General features: G+C 44.3%; 1 protein-coding gene across 1 annotated transcript in view; it reads left to right on the top strand.

Moving 5' to 3' along the window:
- The first annotated feature begins 3,654 nt into the window (after nt 1–3,654).
- The window catches only part of RERE (arginine-glutamic acid dipeptide repeats), a 427,549-nt gene continuing 424,806 nt past the window's right edge, over nt 3,655–6,397 (top strand). Inside the window, exon 1 of the mRNA XM_079924820.1 lies at nt 3,655–5,303. The gene's annotated coding sequence lies outside the window, so the exon portion shown is untranslated. The remainder of the gene's footprint in view (nt 5,304–6,397) is intronic.

Here is a 6,397-nt window from a genome sequence, read left to right as displayed (position 1 = left end):
ATGAAGTCAAAAGTCAGTCTCCTGTTCCCTCCTTGTTTTCTGTTCCACGCCTGGTGGATAAGTTTCTAGACGTTTTGAAGCAGATACAAATTTGTCCTTTTTAAAAATACAAATGGAATTATACTTTACATAATTGTTCTGTGACTGGCTTTTTTCATTTAACTCTGAATCCCAGCTACCATTCATTATCAATTCAGATTTACCGCATTCTTCTTGAAACTTGTAAGGTATTCCGTTGTATGTTTGTACCATAGTTTATTTAAACATTTTTTGTTGATGGATGTTTGGCTTTTCCCAGGTTTTCACTATAATAAATCATGTTAAAAGTTTTTTTTTCTTGCAAGCCTTTTTGTATATATTTTTGTACACTTGTGCAAGACTATTTGTAGAATGGCTTTCTAGAGGCAGAGTCGCTGGGTCAGAGGGTATGGGTATTTAACATTTTCACAGATCGTGCCAAACTGTGTTCTAAAAAATGGAACGATTACATTTTTACCAACAGTGCAGCAGAGTGCCTGTTTTCCCATATTCTCATCAATACTTTTGAAAAAAAAAATTCCTGAGGTGATTTTAATTTGCATTTATTTCATTATGAGTATATGTTTATTGAACACATTTTTTTCTGAGACTTTTTTGTTCATATATTTGTCTGTTTTTCCATTGATTTTTTTTCCGACGACAGATTTGTGGGAGCCTTTGTATTAAGGAAGTCAGCCCTTTATTATAGGTGTTGAAAATATTTTCCCTCCGTTTGCTTGTTTCTTGCGCTGCTATGGTGTTTTTTATGCTTTATAGTGATATGAAATATTCATGCAGCAAAATTTATTGGTATTCTTCCTTTATGACCTCTGGGCTTCCTGTCATGCTTAGAAAAAACTTCCTCAATCCATGATTTGAAAAAGTTTTAGTATTCCTCTAATACTTTTATTGTTTCATTTTTTAAAAATAATAAAATAGCCGACATATACAAAAGAATAAACATAACCTATATGTGGGTTATAGAGGACAATAATAAAATAACCACGAAACTCAACCTAAGAAATAATGGTTTAGTGGCTTCAATTTTTACATTAAAAAAATCCATTTATAATTTGGGAGAAGGGGTTTAGGAATAATAGGAATCTAGTTAAAAATGTTTTGTTTTTCTGTGTTGCTTTTGTTTTCCCATATAGCTATCTGATTACCCAACATCATTTATTAAATAATCCTTTCAAAAAATAAATAAATAAATAATCCTTTCTTTTTTTCTCCTGGCTTCTTTTTTTTTTTTTTTTTTTTTGCGGTACACGGGCCTCTCACTGTTGTGGCCTCTCCCGTTGCAGAGCACAGGCTCCGGATGCGCAGACCCAGTGGCCATGGCTCACGGGCCCAGCTGCTCCGCGACATGTGGGATCTTCTGGGACCGGGGCACGAACCCGTGTCCCCTGCATCGGCAGGCGAACTCTCAACCTCTGCGCCACCAGGGAAGCCCATCTCCTGGCTTCTTTTAAATAATGGTATTACATCTCTGATGTGACTTCTATATACAAATTAAATTGCTTCTACCTGTATTAAGATATATAAAACTAACGAAAGTCCTTCCTGATGTTTTCAGATTCAGATAAGTGTTCTCCATATTCTAAAGCTTGCTAAAAAGAAAATAATGAAACTTTCTCTAATTTCATAATGGGAAAAAATCCCACTGGATATTTGAACTCTTTCACCTTGAGCAAGTTGTTTAACTTCTCTAAGCCCCAGTTTCTTGACCTTTAAAATGGAGATAATAATAATACACATCATGGGCTGCTGTCAGGACTAAGTGGACTGAGAAAGCAACATGCTTTGCCTGGCACTTGGAACATAATAACCTTTCAATCAATGGTTTAATCGTTGTTCTTGTTACAGTGTATTGTTATTACCTTATCAGTCTCTTAGTTCCTTGGAAGAAAGCCTGTATTCTCTGGCTTTATAGTTGGACTACAATTCTTGCATGTGATTGTTATAGTTAAAAAGGTCTAGTTTGCTAATTTTTGGCCCAATACCATAATATTATGCTTTATAACGATGTGAAATTTGGAGACTTCTAAATCTACATTAAAAAAAAAAACTAAATGAAAAGGATGTCAGTCCCTAGTACTAGGTAAATATAGTTTCCTGATCTTGAGAACCTTTCTCTTCCCTGCTGAATGGCACTGCAGGATCCACGGGCATCACCTTGGAACTGTCATCCATTCCTCCACCATGGAGCTGAACCTTTCTTAGAAATAGTACTCCTGGGAATGCAGATTTTGGTGGAAACTGAAGCCATCTAACTAATGCACTTTACCCTTCATTATTTCCAAACTGATGTGGAATAGTTCCATCTGAGAACCGTTTACTGAATTTATTATGCTGTAAAATTCAGTTCTCACATATTAGATAGATAAGGCGGTACTAACTAGTTTTCCCATTTCATAGCTGAAGGAATTGCAGCAGACAGGATTTTTCCTGCTGAAAGTTACTCAGAAAGGTAATGGCAAAGACCCATTTGATTTTAGATCCCTTGGGTCACAGTCCAATAATATCTACTAGTCCTATCATTTAAAAAAAATCAATTAATTAGGGCTTCCCTGGTGGCGCAATCGTTGAGAGTCTGCCTGCCAATTCAGGGGACGCGGGTTCGAACCCTGGTCTGGGAAGATCCCACATGCCGTGGAGCAACTAGGCCCGTGAGCCACAACCACTGAGCCTGGGCGTCTGCAGCCTGTGCTCCGCAACGGGAGAGACCACAACAGTGAGAGGCCCGCGCACCGCGATGAAGAGTGGCCCCCGCTTGCCGCAACCAGAGAAAACCCTCGCACAGAAACGAAGACCCAACACAGCCAAAAATTAAAAAAAAATAATTAATAAAAAGTAATTAATTTTTATTAATTTTAAAAAATTTTTAGCTGCCTTGGGTCTTAGTTGCTGCGCTCAGGCTTTCTCTAGTTGCGGCGGGCGGGGGCTACTTTTCAATGCGGTGCGCGGGTTTCTCATCGCGGTGGCTTCTCTTGTTGCCGAGCACGGGCTCTAGACGTGTGGGCTTCAGTAGTTGTGACATGCAGGCTCAGTAGTTGTGGCTCATTGGCTCTAGAGCACAGGCTCAGTAGTTGTGGTGCACGGGCTTAGTTGCTCCGTGGCATGTGGGATCTTCCCGCGCCAGGGCTCGAACCCATGTTCCATGCATTGGCAGGTGGATTCTCAACCACTGTGCCACCAGGGAAGCCCCCTATCATTTTTTAAACTGTTGGATGTGGGAAACTGCAATCTGAATAGATATTGCAAAGAGAAAATTATCACTTCATTTTAAATAGATGAGTGAATTATTTTGCACTATGTTCTATCCCTTAATTATTCTATTATATACAGATCTGAACTCCTTCAGGAAGAGTGTGTGATACAAGGACTCCAATAAGCATTTATAGTGTATTAACAAACTAACAATAGGTTGATGATTCACCCTGGATTCATGCCAGGGTCTGTGAAAGAACTCAATAAGCATGATATGCATTTCAAAAACTGCTAATCATAATTAAAAATTCCAAACCCTTCAATCCTATAAATTATGTTAAATAGAATATGAGCATTTGTCCTGCCCCTCACTCCCCTTATAGCATTGTAGACCCTGTGATTATCAGTTTTTGGGAAAGTGGGACACAATACAATGTTTTTCACAGAAAAGGTGATACTTGGATTTTTTTTTTTCAAACTTACGGCATAGAGTTTTATACACGCCGCTCTTTCCGAAATCCTCTGTGTGTCTGTGTTCCTTCTTTATTCCTTGATGAGAATTTTCAGGCTTTTCATCTTTATACTTTTTTTCAAATAAGCAGTGCAATCTACCAATTTCTTTTTTTCTTTAAATAAATTTATTTATTTTATTTATTTTTGGCTTAGGTTTTCATTGCTGCCCGCAGGCTTTCTCTAGTTGTGGTGAGTGGGGCTACTCTTCATTGCGGTGCGAGGGTTTCTCATTGCCGTGGCTTCTCTTGTTGAGGAGTATGGGCTCTAGACACTTGGGCTTCAGTAGTTGTGGCACGTGGTCTCAGTAGCTGTGGCCTGCGGGCTTTGGAGCGCAGGCTCAGTAGTTGTGGCATACAGGATTATCTGTTCCCCGGCATGCGGGATCTTCCTAGACCAGGGCTAAAACCCACGTCCCCTTGCATTGGTAGGCGGATTCTTAACCACCGCGCCACCAGGGAAGCCCCTACCAATTTCTATTTTCTTTTTCTATTTAATCTTTACCATAGACTTATTTTGAAGACGTTAATATGCATCAGAATTTCGAGTCTTTGAGCGAATCGTTCGAACCCACTCCAGGTCCCCCCAGGGATATGAATCCGCATCTTAAGTGGCTGAAAAGGCAAACCGTGACCCTGGTAATAACAGGAGCACTGGGCTCCAGCCAATCCCGCCCCTGGGACCTGCCCGCTGCGCGCCGCGGCCCGGGACCCGCACAAAGACACGGCCGGCGGGGAACCCAGCCCACCGCCAGGCCACCTCCTGGAGCGCGCGCTCAAGCCGGGCCGCCGCGGAGCCAGAGCTCTGCCGCTCCCCTCCTTCTTTTCTGCTCATTTTATTAGAAAGAGGAGGAAAAAAAAAAAAAAAAAAAAAAAAAAAAAAGAGAGAGAGAGAGAAAGAGGGAGAGCGAGCAAGCTCAGTCTCAAAGAAGTCCTGCCCCTTCGCCCGCCCTCCGCCTCCCATTGGCCCGGCCTCCTCATGCGTCACGCCGGGCCTCGCCAATGGTGAGGCGCGATACTGCGAGGTGGGCCGGGCCCGAGCGCGGAGTGGGCGGTGGGTCGGTACAGCAGCCCCGCCGCGGCTCGGCCACCATAGCCGAGGCGCCGCCGCTCCTACAGACGCTCGCGAGTCGTTCCCCGCGCTCGTAGCCTCCTCTTCCTCCCGCACGCCCGAAACGCTCGCCCGGCTCGGGTCTCGCCCCCGCCTCCGCGCTTCTCTCCCCTCGCTCGTCTCCCACATTGTCTCTGCCTCGTTTTCTCTCCTACTTGAGGGGGAAAAAAATACACCATCATCCTCCGGGAGCCCCCTCGCCCTCAGAAAAACAAAACCAGACATGAGCCTTGGCTCCCGTTCCTGAAGGACTGGCCGAGCGCGGAGCCTGGTGGAGCCCGCACGAAAGGTCACGGGAGAGAAGCCCACGCAGCCCCCGGCTCTGTCCCCGCGGCCGGCCAGCCCTCGGCCCGAGCCCGGCGGCCCCAGCCCCGCGGGCCTCCCGCCCCGTCCCCCCACTTTCCCAGGAGCCGTTCGAACACACCTCCGTTGATGGTGTAGCGCGTCCGGGGGAGGTAAGTCTCCAAGTTGCCCGCGCGCGGCGTCTGCCCGCTGTTGTGGCCCCTCGTCCTGGGCCCGGGCGTGGGGCGGGCCGAGGGCTCGGCATGGAAGCCCGGGTCCCGGGTGGGGGCCGCGCACGGCCGGGGCGGGCGGGAATAAAGGGCCGGGGGCCGCTTGGCCCTGTGCGGGCCAGGTAGCTGTCCCTCTCGCCCGCTGACCCCTGCTCTTTCATTGCTGCTTAGTCCTGCTCTGGTTTGACTTGTCTGAGGTTAAACTGTTTCATGTGACTAAATCATGGGCTGAACTGGGGGGCGGGGGGCGGGGAGGCGCGGAGGGAGAAGTCCAGGACAGAAACTGAATTTCTTGAATGTTTGTGGATTTGGGGGTCTTGGGGGTTGGACTTTTCTTAAAGTCTCATTTTCACGTTAGGGGAAGATACTCTCTTTGTGTTCGAAATCTCTAGTCCTTTGCTCTGTGTGGTTCTTGAATTTTAAAACCAAAAATCACTTGCGGCAGCAGAGGATTCTTACTATCATGTTTTAGTTCAGCTCTCTGAAGGAGAGTGGCTTTTATTTTTTTAGTAGTAGTATATTTTTTAGGGTTTTGGAAAGAAGAAAAAGTAGTTTTACATAGATCATGTGTTGGGAGGGAGAAAGTATTGCAGGTTTCCTTTGAAACTGGTTGCTTGAGAAGTTGTTGAAAGGAAAACAGAATGATTCATTGTTGAATTGTCATTTTCCTCTGCCTCTTTTCCAAGGTTTGCTTACAGTTTTTTCTGGATTACAGACTTCAAACATTGATTTAAGCAAAATGTGTCCTTGAGAAAATGGGTGCTTTAAATGTTTCAGTATGTGTTGCTATTTTAAGGTACATTTAGAAAGTAGTTTTGTATGAATCCTGAAATAGTTTTCTCCAAAGCAATTTTTTAAACACAAAAAAGATAACTAGTAAAAGGGTAACTCGGTGAATTGCACAACAAACATTTTAATGTAACACAAATTAACACGTCCTATGTTTAGATTTGAAGCAGTTTCCATAATTGCTTTCCATTTAAAGAGAGACCTTTTTGTCTGGTGTACACTGGTTTCTGTAGTCTCAGTCTGTTGGG

The sequence above is a fragment of the Stenella coeruleoalba genome, assembly GCF_951394435.1.
Source record: "Stenella coeruleoalba genome assembly, chromosome: 1".
Taxonomy (NCBI): domain Eukaryota; kingdom Metazoa; phylum Chordata; class Mammalia; order Artiodactyla; family Delphinidae; genus Stenella; species Stenella coeruleoalba.
This window is presented reverse-complemented; position numbering and strand designations above follow the sequence as displayed.